Genomic DNA, 19368 nt, shown 5'->3' with positions numbered 1-19368 from the left:
GCCAGCCACAGTTTTGTGCACCTCTGAAAAGCTGAATATGGCAAAGCAGAAGCCTGACAGAATTCTAGAGTAACTCTGCTGCCTCATTATAGTGAATTGATCCCTCAGGGGTTTCATCCGAATAACTTATTTTTGTAGATTTAGATGGAAACCCTGATATAAGTGCTCAATATAGAGCACAGGATAAATGTGAACTGATCCAAAATATTCTATATCCCAAAATTCCACCTATAAAAGCTTCTACTCAACTCATAAAAAAACAAGTCCCATTTAGTTTCATCATCTGTTAACAGAATTAAAGGGGGACTTCCAAAGTGATGTAGATACCCCAAAAAAGAAATCCTTCGAAATCTGCTTTCTCAAATGAAAATCTCCCCTTATCCCGAGCCCCACATTTTGCCTAAACCTCATTTAGCTTCCAAATATTTGGCATTGCTGTAGCGAGGAGAGCCCAATTAATTTGCGGTGTGCTTGTCTTTAGAAGCATGAGCTGGGCACAATGTATGGGCACTACATGATATGGTCACTACAATGGCATATTTGCATTTTCACATAGCAACATCCATTGCTTCCTTTTTCTGGAAAACACTCATCGAGTCAAAATCATCAATGCACCTGTAAATAAATTCCAAGAGGGGTGACATTTTCAAATTGGGATGAGGGGGATTCTGCTGTTCTGGTACTTAGGGGCTCTGCATGTAGAGTCCGCAAACTATTCTACCAAAATTTGTTTTCCAAAAGTCAAATAGTGCTCCTTCCCTCCCGAGCCTCTCCATGTGGCCAAACAGTACTGTATAGCCACAGATAGGGTATCGCCTCATTCAATAGTAATTGTGTAACAAATTATGTGGTCATTTTGACCTATTTATCCTTGTGAAAATGAAAAATCTGGTGCTAAAACAACATTATGGCAATAAAAATGTACTTTTTTTCTTTACCACTCAATGGTATAACAATTTTGAGACACACATGTGGTGTCAATATGAACACTGCACCCCTAGATAAATTCATTAAGAGGTGTAGTCTATAAAATGGGGTCACATATGGGGTACTGCTGTTTTTAAACCTCAAAAGCTCTGCAAGTGTGAAATGACACCGCAAATCATGCTAGACAAATCTGCACTCTGATATGGCACTCCTTCCCTTCTGAGCTTTCCACTGTGTTTAAAATATAGTTTTTTTACCACAACTGTTGTGAATTCAGCTTTTGGGCTACCTCCGGTGGTTGTAGAGGGTAATGCAGTTGTGCCTGGATTGCAGGAGTGGACATGTGTATCTACTAATTGCAAAACTGACTGGGGTATATAGCTTTGCAGGATCCTTTAGTCAGTGCCAGAAGTTCATTGTTCTTGCAGGATTCCCTTCCCTGCTGGTCTCTCCAGTTTGCTGTGTTTTTCTACAAAGATAAGTCCTGGCTTTGTTTTTGCTGTCCACCTGCTGTGGACCTTAATAGTTCTGTGCATGTTCATGTTTTTGTCTTGTCCAGCTTGGTCTGTGAAGGATTTTTTGCAGCCTAGCTATTTCTCTGGAGATGCAGATATACCCCCCATGTCTTTAGTCAGATGTGGTGATTCGTATCTTCTGTGGTGGATATTTTCTAGCGTTTTTATACTGACCGCATAGTACTCTGTTCTTTTCTTTCTTTTTAGCTAGTATGGCCTCCTATGCTAAAATCTGATTTCATATCTGCGTATGTTATTTTCAACTCCTCTCACAGTCAATATTTGTGGGGGTCTATCTATCCTTTGGGGATTTTCTCTGAGGCAAGATAGGTTTCCTGTTTCTGTCTTTAGGGGTAGTTAGATCATAGGCTGTGCCGAGGGGTCTAGGGAGTGTCAGGAACCCCCCACGGCTACCTCTAGTTGTGCTGCTAGGTTCAGGGTTTGCTGTCAGTACAGGGACCACCTTCTCCAGAGTCCGTCTCATGCTGCTCCTAGGCCACCAGATCATAACAGTACAACTGGCCAACAATGAGTTAAACGCATCTCAGAAGAAGGGAAGGAAAGTGCTGAGCCATTTTTTTTTCTGTAGTCTGTTGTGTCTTTCCTTTCCTCTTTATCTCTGGGTGGCTACGGAATCTAGTATTAACATGAATGTTCAGGAGTTAGTTTCTCGGGTGGATCAGCTTGCTGCTAGGGTACAGGGTATTTCAGATTATATTGTTCAAACTCCTGCCTTAGAACCTAAGATTCCCACTCCTGATTTATTCTTTGGTGACAGATCCAAATTTTTGAGTTTCAAAAATAACTGTAAACTGTTTTTTGCATTAAGACCCCGGTCTTCTGGTGATCCTATTCAGCAGGTTAAAATCATCATATCTCTGCTGCGTGGTGACCCACAGGATTGGGCAATTTCCCTGGAAACTGGCAATCCTGCTTTGCTTAATGTTGATTTGTTCTTTCAGTCATTGGGGTTGTTGTATGATGAGCCTAATTCTGTGGATCAGGCTGAGAAAATTTTGTTAGCCCTGTGTCAAGGTCAAGAAGCGGCAGAATCGTATTGCCAGAAATTTAGAAAATGGTCTGTACTGACTAAATGGAATGAGGATGCCTTGGCAGTAATTTTCAGAAAGGGTTTTTCTGAATCCGTTAAAGACGTTATGGTGGGGTTCCCCACGCCTGCTGGTCTGAGTGATTCTATGTCTCTGGCCATTCAGATTGATCGGCGCTTGCGTGAGCGCAGAGTTGTGTACACTGTGGCGTTGTCCTCTAAGCGGAGCCCTGAGCCTATGCAGTGTGATAGGATTTTGTCTAGAGCTGAACGTCAAACATTCAGGCATCAGAATAGGTTGTGTTTTTAGTGCGGCGATTCTGCTCATGTTATTTCTGATTGCCCTAAGCGTACTAAGAGAATCGCTAGTTCTGTTGCCATCAGTACTATACAACCTAAATTTCTGTTATCTGTGACCTTGATTTGCTCATTATCATCATTTTCTGTCATGGCATTTGTGGATTCAGGCGCCGCTCTGAACTTAATGGACTTAGAATTTGCCGGACGTTGTGGTTTTCCCTTGCAGCCTTTGCAGAACCCTATTCCTTTGAGGGGCATTGATGCTACACCGTTGGCTAAACATAAACCTCAGTTTTGGACACAGCTGACCATGCGCGTGGCGCCAGCCCATCAGGAAGATTGTTGTTTTCTGGTGTTGCATAATTTGCATGATGATATTGTGCTGGGTTTTCCATGGTTACAGCTACATAATCCTGTGTTAGACTGGAAATCCATGTCTGTGACTAGTTGGGGTTGTCAGGGGGTTTATGATCAGGTTCCTTTGATGTCAATTTCCTCTTCCCCCTCTTCTGAAGTTCCTGAGTTTTTGTCAGACTTTCAGGATGTGTTCGATGAGCCCAAATCCAGTTCCCTTCCACCGCATAGGGACTGTGATTGTGCTATTGACTTGATTCCAGGTTGTAAGTTCCCTAAGGGCCGACTTTTCAACCTGTCTGTGCCTGAACATACCGCCATGCGGAGCTATATTAAGGAGTCTTTGGAGAAAGGGCATATTCGGCCATTTTGAATACCTTGTGATGCCATTCGGACTCTCTAATGACCCATCTGGGTTCCAATCCTTCATGCATGATATCTTTCGGAGTTATCTTGATAAATTCATGGTTGTATATTTGGATGATATTTTGATTTTATCCAATGATTGGGAGTCTCATGTGAAACAGGTCAGGATGGTATTTCAGATCCTCCGTAATAATGCTTTATTTGTGAAGGGGTCAAAGTGCCTCTTTGGAGTGCAGAAGGTTTCTTTTTTGGGTTTCATTTTTTCTCCCTCATCTATTGAAATGGATCCGGTTAAGGTTCAGGCCATTCATGATTGGATTCAGCCCACATCTGTGAAGAGCCTTTCGAAATTCTTGGGCTTTGCTAATTTTTATCGTCGTTTCATTGCCAACTTCTCCAGTGTGATTAAACCTCTGACCGATTTGACCAAGAAAGGCGCTGATGTGACGAATTGGTCATCCGCGTCTGTTTCTGCCTTTCAGGAGCTTAAATGCTGATTTACTTCTGCCCCTGATTTGCGTCAGCCAGATGTTTCTCTTCCATTTCAGGTTGAGGTTGACGCGTCTGAGATTGGGGCAGGGGCCGTTTTGTCTCAGAGGAATTCTGATGGTTCCTTGATGAAACCGTGTGCCTTCTTTTCTCGGAAGTTTTCGCCTGCGGAATGCAATTATGATGTCGGCAATCGGGAGTTGTTGGCTATGAAGTGGGCATTTGAGGAGTGGCGACATTGGCTTGAGGGGGCCAAGCACCGTATTGTGGTCCTGACCGATCATAAGAATCTGATTTACCTCGAGTCTGCCAAACAGCTGAATCCTAGACAGGCTCGATGGTCCCTGTTTTTCTCCCATTTTGATTTTGTGGTCTCGTACATTCCTGGTACTAAGAATGTTAAGGCGGATGCCCTCTCTAGGAGTTTTTTTCCTGATTCCCCTGGGGTTCTTGAGCCGGTCTGCATTTTGAAGGAAGGGGTGATTCTTTCTGCCATCTCCCCTGATTTGCGACGGGTTCTTCAGGAATTTCAGGCTGATAAGCCTGACCGCTGTCCTGTGGGGAAACTGTTTGTTCCTGATAGATGGACTGTTAAAGTGATTTCTGAGGTTCATTGTTCTGTGTTGGCTGGCCATCCTGGGATTTTTGGTACCAGAGATTTGGTTAGTAGGTCCTTTTGGTGGCCTTCTTTGTCGCGGGATGTGAGTTCTTTTGTGCAGTCCTGTGGGATTTGTGCGCGGGCTAAGCCTTGCTGTTCCCGCGCTAGTGGGTTGCTTTTGCCATTACCGGTCCCCGAGAGGCCCTGGACACATATTTCTATGGATTTTATTTCCGATCTTCCTGTTTCCCAAAGAATGTCGGTTATCTGGGTTGTCTGTGACCGATTTTCTAAGATGGTTCATTTGGTGCCTTTGCCTAAATTGCCTTCTTCTTCTGATTTGGTTCCATTGTTTTTTCAGCATGTGGTCCGTTTGCATGGTATTCCGGAGAATATTGTGTCCGACAGAGGTTCCCAGTTTGTTTCTAGGTTTTGGCGGGCCTTTTGTGCCAAGCTGGGCATTGATTTGTCTTTTTCTTCTGCATTTCATCCTCAGACAAATGGCCAGACTGAGCGAACTAATCAGACCTTGGAGACCTATTTGAGATGCTTTGTGTCTGCTGATCAGGATGATTGGGTGGCTTTTTTGCCATTGGCCGAGTTTGCCCTTAATAATCGGGCTAGTTCGGCTACTTTGGTTTCGCCTTTTTTTTGTAATTTTGGTTTTCATCCTCGTTTTTCTTCTGGGCAGGTTGAGCCTTCTGACCTTCCTGGTGTGGATTCTGTGGTCGACAGGTTGCAGCAGATTTGGGCTTATGTGGTGGACAATTTGGTGCTGTCTCAGGAGGAGGCTCAACGTTTTGCTAATCGTCATCGGTGTGTTGGTTCCCGGCTTCGGATTGGGGATCTGGTTTGGTTATCTTCCCGTCATGTTCCTATGAAGGTTTCTTCCCCTTGATTTATTGGTCCTTATAGGATTTCTGAGATTATTAATCCGGTGTCCTTTCGCCTGGCGCTTCCGGCCTTGTTTGCTATTCATAATGTCTTCCATAAATCTTTGTTGCGGAAATATGTGGAGCCCGTTGTTCCCTCTGTTGATCCTCCGGCCCCTGTATTGGTCGATGGGGAGTTGGAATATGTTGTTGAGAAGATTTTGGATTCTCGTTTTTCGAGGCGGAAGCTTCAGTACCTTGTCAAGTGGAAGGGTTATGGCCAGGAGGATAATTCTTGGGTTTCTGCCTCTGATGTCCATGCCGTTGATTTGGTTCGTGCCTTTCATCGGGCTCATCCTGATCGGCCTGGGGGCTCTGGTCAGGGTTCGGTGACCCCTCCTCAAGGGGGACGTACTGTTGTGAATTCAGCTTTTGGGCTCCCTCCGGTGGTTGTAGAGGGTAATGCAGTTGTGCCTGGATTGCAGGAGTGAACATGTGTATCTACTAATTGCAAAACTGACTGGGGTATATAGCTTTGCAGGATCTTTTAGTCAGTGCCAGTTGTTCATTGTTCTTGCAGGATTCACTTCCCTGCTGGTCTCTCCAGTTTGCTGTGCTTTTCTACAAAGATAAGTTCTGGCTTTGTTTTTGCTGTCCACCTGCTGTGGACCTTAATAGTTCTGTGCATGTTCATGTTTTTGTCTTGTCCGGTTTTGTCTGTGAAGGATTTTTTGCAGCCTGGATATTTCTCTGGAAATGCAGATATACCCCCCATGTCTTTAGTCAGATGTGGTGATTCGTTTCTTCTGTGGTGGATATTTTCTAGCGTTTTTATACTGACCGCATAGTACTCTGTTCTTTTCTTTCTTTTTAGCTAGTATGGCCTCCTATGCTAAAATCTGATTTCATATCTGCGTATGTTATTTTCCTCTCCTCTCATAGTCAATATTTGTGGGGGGCTATCTATCCTTTGGGGATTTTCTCTGAGGCAAGATAGGTTTCCTGTTTCTGTCTTTAGGGGTAGTTAGATCCTAGGCTGTGCCGAGGGGTCTAGGGAGTGTTAGGTACCCCCCACGGCTACTTCTAGTTACGCTGCTAGGTTCAGGGTTTGCAGTCAGTACAGGGACCACCTTCTCCAGAGTCCGTCTCATGCTTCTCCTAAGCCACCTGATCATAACACACATATAAAGCACTGCTGTACTCAGGATATGTTGCGTAGCAAAGCTTGACATCCATTATCTCCTGTTACATTTGCAAAAATGAAAAATGTTAGGGTTAAGACAACATTTCTGCAGAAAAAAAACCCATTTTTTAATTTTCACGGTCCAATGTTTTAAAATTCTGTGCAGCACCTGTAAGTTTAAGATGCTCACCACACCTCTAGATAAATTCATTGAAGGCTGTAGTTTCCAAAATGGGGTCACTAGTGTGGGTTTTCCACTGCTTAGGCTATCTGTTATGGTCTGGTGATTATGGAGCGACATGAGACTAGCTCTGAGCAGGTGGTATCTATACTGACCACAGACCCTAAGCTCAACACACAACTAGAAGCAGCCGTGGATTGCTCCTAACGCTCCCTAGGCAACTAGTCACAGCCTAAGAGCTAACTACCCCTAAAGATAGAAGCAGGAAAACTATCTTGCCTCAGAGAAAATCCCCAAAGGAAAGACAGCCCCCACATGTAATGACTGTGAGAGGAGAAGAAAATGACATACGTAGTATGAAACAAGATTGAGCACAGGAGGCCACTTCAAGCTAAAAAGGAAAGTACAGAAAAGAGCTCTGTGCGGTCAGTAGAAAAAACTAGAAAAAGTCCACCGCAGAGAAATGCAAAAATCTCCACACCTAACTAAAGGTGTGGAGGGCAAACTCTGCTGCCCAGAGCTTCCAGTTTAGCTAAATAGATCTATACTGATAAACTGGACAAATGAGCAAAAAACAAGACAGTACAAAACAACAAGTCCACAAAAAGTGAACTGCAAAGGACATGGAAGGACTTGGCTTTGCAGAACTTGTTCAGAATGTCAGGACAATCCAAAGAGCAAGGACTCCAGGCAGAGACAATTGACAACTGGCATTGAATGAGGGCTAAGGCCAGACTAATATAGCCGAGCCCAAAAGACAATCAAAGGAAACAGCTGAGAAGCAAAATCCAAGAAGCAGTCATACCACTAAAGACCACAGGAGGAGCCCAAGAGCAGAACTCACAAAAATACTACTTACAACCAAGAACGGAATTCACAACAGCTATCTTTTTCAGCCAATTTTGTACTTTGAAAGTCAAATAACGCTTCTTCACTTCTGAGCCCTGCCATGCGCCCAAACAGTAGTTTTCCACCACATACGGGGTACCTGCATACTCAAGACAAATTGATAACAACATTGTATGGATGATTTTCTCCTGCTAACCCTGTGAAAATGAAAAATTTGGGGCTAAAGAAACATTTTTGCAGGAAAAAAGTATTTTTTTATATTTACAGCTCAACTTTATAAAAGTCTATGAAACACCTGGGGACTAAAGATGCTCTCTACACCTTAAGATACACCTCTTTTCCACTGTTTAGGGACATCAGTAGTGACATGGTGTTGTCTCTCGATTCGGACAATATTGTGGTCAAAAAGTGAAACTGTCCTTCCCTTCCAAGACCTGTCGTGCACCAAAACAAAAGTTTTTAACCACATACGGACTATTGGCGTATTCAGAAGAAATTGCACATCAAATTTTGGGCTTCATTTTCTCTTGTTGCCATTATGATTCTCCAGGTTATTACAAGTTCAGACACCAAGGCTGCAGTACTAACCACTGAGCCACCGTGTTCAGTGGTTATATATAGGTTATATTGTAGAGTAAAATAAAATGGCTAAAGAATCTGGGAATACTTAGCTTGCAAAAAGGCAGGCTAAGAGGAGACTTAATAGCAAATATATAAATAATAGCAGACAAATATCTGAAGGGATTTCACAGTGTAGAGGGATCATCCTAATTCTAGTTTTTGCACATGGAAACACAAGAAGCAATGGAATGAATCTGAAAGGGAGAAGATACAGATTAGATATTGGAAAAAAAATTTCAACAGTGAGGGTGATCAATGAGTGGACCAGGCTGCTATGAGAGGTGGTGAGTTCTCCTTCAATGGAAGTCTTCAAACAGAGACTGAACAGACATCTGTCTGAGATGGTTTAGTGAATCCTGCATTGAGCAGATGGTTGGGCACAATGAGCCTGGAGGTCCCTTCCAACTCTAACATTCTATGATTCTATGATTCGAAAAGACAAGATAAAGGTAGGATGAGGAAGGGAGATAGAGGGACAGAAAAATAGAAGAGAGATAAGGAAAAAAGGAGGAGAAGTAGGTGATGAGGACATAAGATGGAGATAAGGAGAATCAATTAGTAAAGAGAGAGAGAAAGGTTGTTAAAAGTACAATGAAAAATAGCAATCATTCCAAGTGATACAATCAATAGAGAGTTTATCTTTAGACTAGCTGAAAAGCCCGGCGTTGCCTGGGCATAGTAAATATCTGTGGTTAGTTATAGCACGTCACTTCTCTTATTTTCCCATCACGCCTCTCATTTTCCCAATCACATCTTTAATTTTCCCCCTCACATCTCTCATTTTCTCCCTCACACCTCTCATTTTCTCCCTCACTCCTCTCATTCCCCCCTAACACTTGTCATTTCGACCTCACATCTGTCATTTTCCGATCACTCCACTATTTTCCCTCACTCCTCTCATTTTGCACTCACACCTTTTCATTTTCACCTCACACCTCTCATTTTCACCTCAGTATATACATGTTTGTCATCTCCCTTATATATAGTATACATCTGTATGTCATCTCCTGTATATAGTATATACCTGTATGTCATCTCCCCTGTATATATTATATACCTGCTGTGTGTCATCTCCCCTATATATAGTATATACCTGAATGTCATCTCCTCCTGTATATAGTATATACCTGTGTGTCATCTCCCCTGTATATAGTATATATCTGTGTCATCTCCTCCTGTATATAGTATATACCTGCATGTCATCTTCTATATATAGCATATACGTGTATGTCATCTCCTCCTGTATATAGTATATACCTGTAGGTCATCTGCTCCTGTATATAGTATATACCTGTGTGTCATCGCCTCCTGTATATAGTATATACCTGTATGTCATCTCCTCCTGTATATATATGTACCTGTATGTCATCTCCTCCTCTATATAGTATATACCTGTGTGTCATCTCTCCTGTATATAGTATATATCTGTGTGTCATCTCCCCTGTATATAGTATATACCTGTGTGTCATCTCCTCCTGTATATAGTATATACCTGTAGGTCATCTGCTCCTGTATATAGTATATACCTGTAGGTCATCTGCTCCTGTATATAGTATATACCTGTAGGTCATCTCCTCCTGTATATAGTATATACCTGTGTGTCATCTCCTCCTGTATATAGTATGTACCTGTATGTCATCTCCTCCTCTATATAGTATGTACCTGTGTGTCATCTCCCCTGTATATAGTATATACCTGTAGGTCATCTCCTCCTGTATATAGTATATACCTGCAGGTCATCTGCTCCTGTATATAGTATATACCTGTGTGTCATCTCCTCCTGTATATAGTATGTACCTGTATGTCATCTCCTCCTCTATATAGTATATACCTGTGTGTCATCTCTCCTGTATATAGTATATATCTGTGTGTCATCTCCTCCTGTATATAGTATATACCTGTGTGTCATCTCCTCCTGTATTAGACCTTGTTCACACGTTATTTGCTCAGTATTTTTACCTCAGTATTTGTAAGCTAAATTGGCAGCCTGATAAATCCCCAGCCAACAGGAAGCCCTCCCCCTGGCAGTATATATTAGCTCACACATACACATAATAGACAGGTCATGTGACTGACAGCTGCCGTATTTCCGATATGGTACATTTATTGTAGTTTGTCTGCTTATTAATCAGATTTTTATTTTTGAAGGATAAGACCAGACTTGTGTGTGTTTTAGGGCGAGTTTCGTTTGTCAAGTTGTGTGTGTTGAGTTGCGTGTGGCGACATGCATGTAGCGACATTTGTGAGATGAGTTTTGTGTGGCAACATGCGTGTAGCAACTTTTTGTGTGTCGAGTTGCATGTGACAGGTTAGTGTAGCAACTTGTGTGCAGCAAGTTTTGCGCATGGCGAGTTTTGCGCGTGGCGAGTTTTGTGTGGTGCCTTTTGAGTATGTGCAAGTTTTGTGTGAGGCAAATTTTGCATGTGGCAATTTTTCCGCGTGTGCAAGTTTTGCGTGTGGCGAGTTTTCCATGAGGTGAGTTTTGCACTTGTGGCGAGTTTTGCAAGAGCCTAGTTTTTGCATGTGGCGAGTTCTGCGCGTGGCGAGTTTTGAGCGGCGACTTTTGTGTTTCGACTTTTATGTGGCGAGGTTGGAGAATGTGTGGTGAAATGTGTGCTGAGGGTGATATGTGTTCAAGCACGTGGTAGTGTGTGGCACATTTTGTGTGTGTGTTCATATCCCCGTGTGTGGTGAGTATCCCATGTCGGGGCCCCACCTTAGCAACTGTACGGTATATACTCTTTGGCGCCATCGCTCTCACTCTTTACGTCCCCCTTGTTCACATCTGGCAGCTGTCAATTTGCCACCAACACTTTTCCTTTCATTTTTTCCCATTATGTAGATAGGGGCAAAATTGTTTGGTGAATTGGAAAGCACGGGGTTAAAATTTCACCTCACAACATAGCCTATGACGCTCTCAGGGTCCGGACGTGTGACTGTGCAAAATTTTGTTTCTGTAGCTGCGACGCCTCCAACACTTTTCTTTTCACTTTTTCCCCATTATGTAGATAGGGGCAAAATAGTTTGGTGAATTGGAAAGCGCGGGGTTAAAATTTCACCTCACAACATAGCCTATGACGCTCTTGGGGTCCAGACTTGTGACTGTGCAAAATTTTGTGGCTGTAGCTTCGACGCCTCCAACACTTTTCCTTTCACTTTTTTCCCCATTATGTAGATAGGGGCAAAATTGTTTGGTGAATTGGAAAGCGCAGGGTTAAAATTTCACCTCACAACGTAGCCTATGACGCTCTCGGGGTCCAGACGTGTGACTGTGCAAAATTTTGTGGCTGTAGCTTCGACACCTCCAACACTTTTCCTTTCACTTTTTTCCCCATTATGTAGATAGGGGCAAAATTGTTTGGTGAATTGGAATGCGTGGGGTTAAAATTTCACCTCACAACATAGGCCTATGACGCACTCGGGGTCCAGACGTGTGACTGTGCAAAATTTTGTGGCTGTAGCTTCGACACCTCCAACACTTTTCCTTTCACTTTTTTCCCCATTATGTAGATAGGGGCAAAATAGTTTGGTGAATTGGAAAGCGCAGGGTTAAAATTTCACCTCACAACATAGCCTATGACGCTCTCAGGGTCCGGACGTGTGACTGTGCAAAATTTTGTTTCTGTAGCTGCGACGCCTCCAACACTTTTCCTTTCACTTTTTCCCCATTATGTAGATAGGGGCAAAATAGTTTGGTGAATTGGAAAGCGCGGGGTTAAAATTTCACCTCACAACGTAGCCTATGACGCTCTCAGGGTCCAGACGTGTGACTGTGCAAAAATTTGTGGCTGTAGCTTCGACGCCTCCAACACTTTTCCTTTCACTTTTTTCCCCATTATGTAGATAGGGGCAAAATTGTTTGGTGAATTGGAAAGCGCGGGGTTAAAATTTCACCTCACAATATAGCCTATGACGCTCTCGGGGTCCAGACGTGTGACTGTGCAAAATTTTGTGGCTGTAGCTGCGACGGCGCAGATACCAATCCCGGACATACGTACACACACACACACATTCAGCTTTATATATTAGATATCTTTTGAGATTTTAATAGTTATTTATGCATTCCTCGGGTAATTAAGGCATCATGTCATTTTTCAGACTGAGTTAGAGAAGATAAAAAAAGGTATCCATTGTTACGACCACTAGCAATTAGCTAACTATCACTATATCAGTGGTCGTAACCTTGGATACCTAAGGTCCTGCAATGCCTGCACATGAGGAAAGAGACACAACGAATCAGAACTGTCCTACATTTCTAATTGGAGGTATTTGCTAATACTAATATTACTACACCTACTATATATTGGGATAGTATCTTGGAGATGGGATTTCTCCATTAATGCCTCCAATAACTGTTCAAATACAAAATACTGCTATATAATTGTTACATATATCTCCCAAATTTAGTGCTGCACTTCCTCTCTTTGAGAACATGTGGCACGTGATCTTGACAATCATATGCCCTGCATTGACACTAAAGCGTCCAATTGGCATGACAAGTAGGCACAATCAAAGTCTAAAAAGTCTATTTAAACAAGCAAACAATTCTTTCCTGAGTATCAATTAATGTACAATCCCTGCTTTGGTATATCCTGCATTGTACCCTGGACTTTCTTCCTGCTCGTCCTTTGATTTTTTGTTGCCCATTGCATTGTAATCATCAGTATATTTGTCGCTTTTGATTTCTGGACCTTTCTTGTTGTTTTCGGTTAATCTTTTGGTTCTGAACCCCGTCTTCATCTGACTATTCTTCAGTTCCATAATTGCTACTGTGTCCTACTGCAAACCAGTGACTTCTCTGAACTTTATGACCTAGAGATTTAAACAATTCAATCCAAACTGCATTGTCGGGGTCCTTGATGAAGAACAAGAGGCTCTATGTTAGGAGTCGAGTTTCCTCTGCTGCACAGGGGGAATCTCGATCCGTGTTTGCTGCGGTCTCCCATTCGGTATATGCCGCAGTGGGCTCTGCTCAGCGGAGACGTCGCTCCCTGCGTCTCGCTGGGGCTGATTCGGTGCATAGGGTCACTACTGCCTTTTCTGGCTTTCCTGTGGTACCCTGCACTGATCTGCGGCGAGCGAGCCTCTCTGGGACTAAGTCCTTGTTTACTCACACTGAGCATGCCCAGGGCAGGGTCTCCCATTGGAGGTCGAGGGCCACATGTTCGGTCACATGCTCAGGTGCTGCAGTACATTCCATTGGTCCTTCTGGAAGGTCCTGAAAGTGCAAAACATGCTCAGGTACTGCGGCACTTTCCATTGGTCCTTCTGGAAGGTCCTGAAAGGGCAAAAACTTCAGTAGCAGCTTCCTGTGCTGCAACTATATAAACTGCGCATGACCGCACGGCCATGCGCTAGTATCGTCTTTTGCTATATGCTTTGCGCCAATGTGGTCATGTGTTTGTATGTGTTCAGGGACCCGGCTGAAATAAGCCCCTAGAATGCTGGCACCTCCGGCGAGGAGATTGTGTATAAGTGTGTTCAGGGACCCGGCTGAAATAAGCCCCTAGAATGCTGGCTCCTCCGGCGAGGAGATTGAGTATGCATGCATGACCACTCACTGCTCACATCTGGGCAGTTGGCCTGTGCCTCTGTGAAAGTCTAACAGGGCACAGAGCTCACCTCTCGCGGTTACTCTGTGAAGCTAACAGAGTTAGTATATACCGCCATATAGAGCCGCCATTATTTAGCAGCAGGTACTTTCCTGCACGGTGGATCCCGGGTTGCGAACGCACCAATTCCTTTTAATAAACAATATATTTGGTGCGTTCCGCCAACCCTAACAGTATACTAGCGCCAGGATCTGGCTAAGTAATGGCGGATGAACAGCGATTGCAGGGGTACATCCAGCTGCTGGAGGGCCGGTTGGCGTCTCTTGAGCGTGCAACCTCGGCGGTGGATGTTACCGCAATAGCTGTTCAGGCTGCCAGCGTGGCTGCAGCAGCTTTACCCACTGCCACCTCTGTTCCGACCCTATCTCACCTTCCTTTGCCTGAGAGATACTCTGGGGACAGTAAGTCCTGTAGGGGTTTCGTGAGCCAATGTGGTATACACCTCGAGCTTCTGGCTGCACGTTTCCCTACTGAGCGGGCAAAGGTGGGATTTATAATCTCTCTCCTGTCGGACAGAGTGTTGGAGTGGGCTACGCCGCTGTGGGAGCGCAACGATCATGTGGTGCGGAGTGTTCCTAGGTTTCTGGACACTCTGAAACAGGTCTTTTTAGGACCTCAAGTCACCCATGATACAGCGCTCCAACTGCTGGCTTTGACTCAGGGTTCAACCATGGTCAGCCATTTTGCTGTTCACTTCCGGACATTAGCGTCTGAGTTGGAATGGCCAGATAAAACCCTCATTCCCGTATTTTGGAAGGGGCTGGCTGACCATGTGAAGGACGCTTTGGACACTAGGGAGATTCCCGCCACACTGGAGGAGCTCATAGCCGTATCTACTCGTATTGACCTCCGTTTTAACGAGCGGAGGTTGGAGCGAGCCCAGTGTAGGCAGAGGTTTCGGCTGGCTCCCACCTTCGCCAAACCTTTGTAATCTCCAGTCCAGGCATCCGAGTCACATGAGGCCTTAGAGGTGACACGAGCGGGATCCAAGTCTCAGTCTGCCCGTGCACATAAGGTCCGTCATGTTTTCCAGCAGTCAGGACACCTTGCCTCCAAGGGTCCTCAGCGGTCGGGGAAACGTCAGCGTCTAGTGGCAGTTGGAGGAGGTACACTAGACACGGTGACGTTTGCCTCAAAGTTGTCCTTCAAGGGGACAATTACCATAGGCCCATCCACTCTTATGGTCGAGCTATGCGTGGATTCTGGGGCAGAGGTGTTGTGAATTCTGTGGCAGAGCTCCCTCCTGTGGTCACAAGTGGTACTTCGGCTGATTCTCTCTGTGAGCTTCTGTTGGTGGAGGGAAGTGGTACTGCGGCTTCTGAGTTTCCTCCCTCAGGTGATCTGGTGAGGTCGTTAGGTGCTTCTCTACTTAACTCCACCTAATGCTTTGATCCTGGCTTCCTGTCAATGTTCCAGTGTTGGACTTGCTTTTCCCTGGATCATTCCTGTGGCCTGCTGCTCTGCATAGCTAAGTTCTTCTTTGCTATTTGTTTGCTATTTTTTCTGTCTAGGTTGTCTAATTTGTTGCTGGAAGCTCTGGGATGCAAAGGGTGTACCTCCGTGCCGTTAGTTCGGTACGGAGGGTCTTTTTGCCCCCTTTGCGTGGTTTTCTTTAGGGTTTTGTGTAGACCGCAAAGTTACCTTTTCTATCCTCGATCTGTTAAGAAAGTCGGGCCTCACTTTGCTGAATCTATTTCATCTCTAGGTTTGTGTTTTCATCTTAACTCACAGTCATTATATGTGGGGGGCTGCCTTTTCCTTTGGGGTATTTCTCTGAGGCAAGGTAGACTTATTTTCTATCTTCAGGCTAGTTAGTTTCTCAGGCTGTGCCGAGTTGCATAGGCAGAGTTAGGCGCAATCCACGGCTGCCTCTAGTGTTGTTTGGAGAGGATTAGGGATTGCGGTCTGCAGAGTTCCCACGTCTCAGAGCTCGTTCTATGATTTTGGGTTATTGTCAGATCACTGTATGTGCTCTGACCGCTATGTCCATTGTAGTACTGAATTGCCTTTCATAACAGTACAGGAAGCCAAAAGTACTAATGATTCTCAATAGAGGGAAAAAAGAAGTTCTGAGACCATTTTTTTTTCTTTGCACTGTGTTTTGCCTTTTTTTTCCTCCTAGACATTTGGGTGGTTCAGTACACAGGTGTAGCGATGGACATTAGAAGTCTGTCTTCATTTGTGGATCAGCTCTCGGCAAGAGTACAAAAGATTCAAGACACTATTGATCAGAAAGCTATGTTGGAACCAAGAATTCCTATTCCTGATTTGTTTTTTGGAGATAGAACTAAGTTTCTGAGTTTCAAAAATAATTGTAAATTATTTCTGGCCTTGAAACCTCGCTCCTCTGGTGATCCAGTTCAACAGGTTTTGATTGTTATTTCTTTTTTGTGCGGCGAACTTCAGGACTGGGCATTTTCTCTTGCGCCAGGAGATCCTGCATTGAGTAATATCGATGCGTTTTTCCTGGCGCTCGGATTGCTGTACGATGAACCTAATTCAGTGGATCAGGCAGAGAAAAATTTGCTGGCTCTTTGTCAGGGTCAGGATGAGATAGAGGTATATTGTCAGAAATTTAGAAAGTGGTCCGTCCTCACTCAATGGAATGAATCTGCGCTGGCAGCTATGTTCAGAAAGGGTCTCTCTGAAGCCCTTAAGGATGTCATGGTGGGATTTCCTATGCCTGCTGGTTTGAATGAGTCTATGTCTTTGGCCATTCAGATCGGTCGACGCTTGCGTGAGCGTAAATCTGTGCACCATTTGGCGGTATTACCTGAGCTTAAACCTGAGCCTATGCAGTGCGATAGGACTTTGACCAGAGTTAAACGGCAAGAACACAGACGTCTGAATGGGCTGTGTTTCTACTGTGGTGATTCCTCTCATGCTATCTCTGATTGTCCTAAGCGCACTAAGCGGTTCGCTAGGTCGGCCACCATTGGTACGGTACAGTCAAAATTTCTTCTGTCCGTTACCTTGATCTGCTCTTTGTCATCGTATTCTGTCATGGCATTTGTGGATTCAGGCGCTGCCCTGAATTTGATGGACTTGGAGTATGCTAGGCGTTGTGGGTTTCTCTTAGAGCCCTTGCAGTGTCCTATTCCATTGAGAGGAATTGATGCCACGCCTTTGGCCAAGAATAAGCCTCAATACTGGACCCAGCTGACCATGTGCATGGCTCCTGCACATCAGGAGGTTATTCGCTTTCTGGTGTTGCATAATCTGCATGATGTGGTCGTGTTGGGGTTGCCATGGCTACAAGCCCATAATCCAGTATTAGATTGGAAATCCATGTCGGTGTCCAGCTGGGGTTGTCAGGGGGTACATGGTGATGTTCCATTTCTGTCAATTTTGTCATCCACCCCTTCTGAGGTTCCAGAGTTCTTGTCTGATTACCGGGATGTATTTGATGAGCCCAAGTCCGATGCCCTACCTCCGCATAGGGATTGTGATTGTGCTATCAATTTGATTCCTGGTAGTAAATTTCCAAAAGGTCGACTGTTTAATTTATCCGTGCCTGAGCACGCCGCTATGTGCAGTTATGTACATCCTACAAAGAAAATACGGAGTATCAAAAAACCCAGACGTAACAAACTAAATAAAATATAACAAATTTTATTAAATAACCTTGTAAAGAACAATAATGACAAACATAACATACAAGGGACACGTCTAGCACATGTACGGCAGACAGCAGCCACTGCAAATAACACCATGGGTATCGAAAGGACTCTGTTTGGAGGCGCACACTCCGCCCCCCAAGTACTGGGGTGGTATCGGTACATTGATGATATTTTGTTTATTTGGCAAGGGCCTGTTGAACAACTTCATTTGTTTATGCAGGATTTGAACCGTAACGGCCTCAACATCAGGCTTACATACAATTTCAGTAGGGAATGTATTCCCTTTCTGGATATTATGCTGCAGATTCAGCCTGATGGCTCCATTGGTACAGACGTATTCAGAAAAGAAACCTCGGTGAATGCCCTCCTACATGCTTCTTCATCCCATAATAGCTCCACAATTGGAGCCATACCCATAGGGCAATTCTTGAGGATGAGGAGGATATGTTCGACTGAGGAGGCATTCAAGAGACAGTCCGTGGACCTTGGGGAGAGATTTCGATCTCGTGGATATAGTAATAGAAGCATTAAACGGGGTTTTACTAGGGCAAAACACCAGAATAGATGTGACCTCTTATCTCAACAACCTAAAAGTAAAAAGAAGGATGATGGGAAAATTAGATACATATCCACATTTAATCACCAGTGGGGTAAAATGAGGAACATCTTGAGGAAACATTGGCCCATTTTGAAAACAGAACCCGTTTTGGCCAAATGTCTCTCGGATGAACCCCTGATGACGGCCAGGAGATCGAAAAATCTAAGAGACATCTTGGTCCATAGCCACTATGTCCCAAAAACTCCATCTATTTTTGGCACGGGAAAAAGGAAATGGGGATTTTTTCCTTGTGGGGATTGCATGGCATGCCGGAATCACATCAGAACATCGTCATTTACCTCTGCGGACGGTAAAAAAGAATTTAAAATCACAGACTATATTTCGTGTAGCACTACATTTGTGATCTACATGGCTGTCTGTACATGTGGTCTTCCCTATGTTGGTCTGACCTCACGTGAGTTGAGAGTCAGGACCCGGGAACACATTAGAGACATCATGGCAGCAAAAGAGGCGGGTGATGATGTTCCTTTGAAGTCCATACCGAGACATTTCAGGCAGTTCCATGCATGCAACTCCAAGGACCTTAAAATCTTTGGAATAGACCATGTGAGGGGTGGAATAAGAGGTGGAGATCTTAGGAAAAAATTGGCTCAGCTTGAATGTCGATGGATTTCTGTGTTGGGTACCATGACTCCGTATGGTCTCAACGAACAACTGAGCTTTTCGTCCTTTCTATAATCTATTAGTGTTGGGTTAGGTTAGCGCTCTGGTATTTCTGGATTTTAATTTGTGTGTGTTTTATGTTTTTATTTAGTACCTGTATTACACGTATCCATTTTCAGCATGATCTATTTTTCGGGACGTGGTATGGGACATCTGGACATCTTGACAGCAACAGATCCTGAGGGACGGAAAGAATTGGAAATAGACTGAATTAGAAATCGTGAATGTTTATGTTCTATCTGCTGCCTTATGGGTGTTTTATGAGAGCAGAAACACAGTGACTATATAGAGTTGTTTTATTACTTAGTATATATGTATATATTTTTATTTTTTATTTTCATATTATTATTTTTTTGATAAATATATTTTTTATTTTTATTTTCTCCATTTATATTCCTTCTTTTATTAATTAATTTATTTATTTATTTATTTATTTTTTCCCCTGTATCATTATTATTTTCGTTTTTCACTATTCTGTGTTGTTGTATATATATGGACCGATGCAACAATGAGCACACTATTGGTCCCTTATGTAAATGATAATGCATAGG

The sequence above is a fragment of the Ranitomeya imitator genome, chromosome 4 (assembly GCF_032444005.1).
Source record: "Ranitomeya imitator isolate aRanImi1 chromosome 4, aRanImi1.pri, whole genome shotgun sequence".
Taxonomy (NCBI): Eukaryota; Metazoa; Chordata; class Amphibia; order Anura; family Dendrobatidae; genus Ranitomeya; species Ranitomeya imitator.
This window is presented reverse-complemented; position numbering follows the sequence as displayed.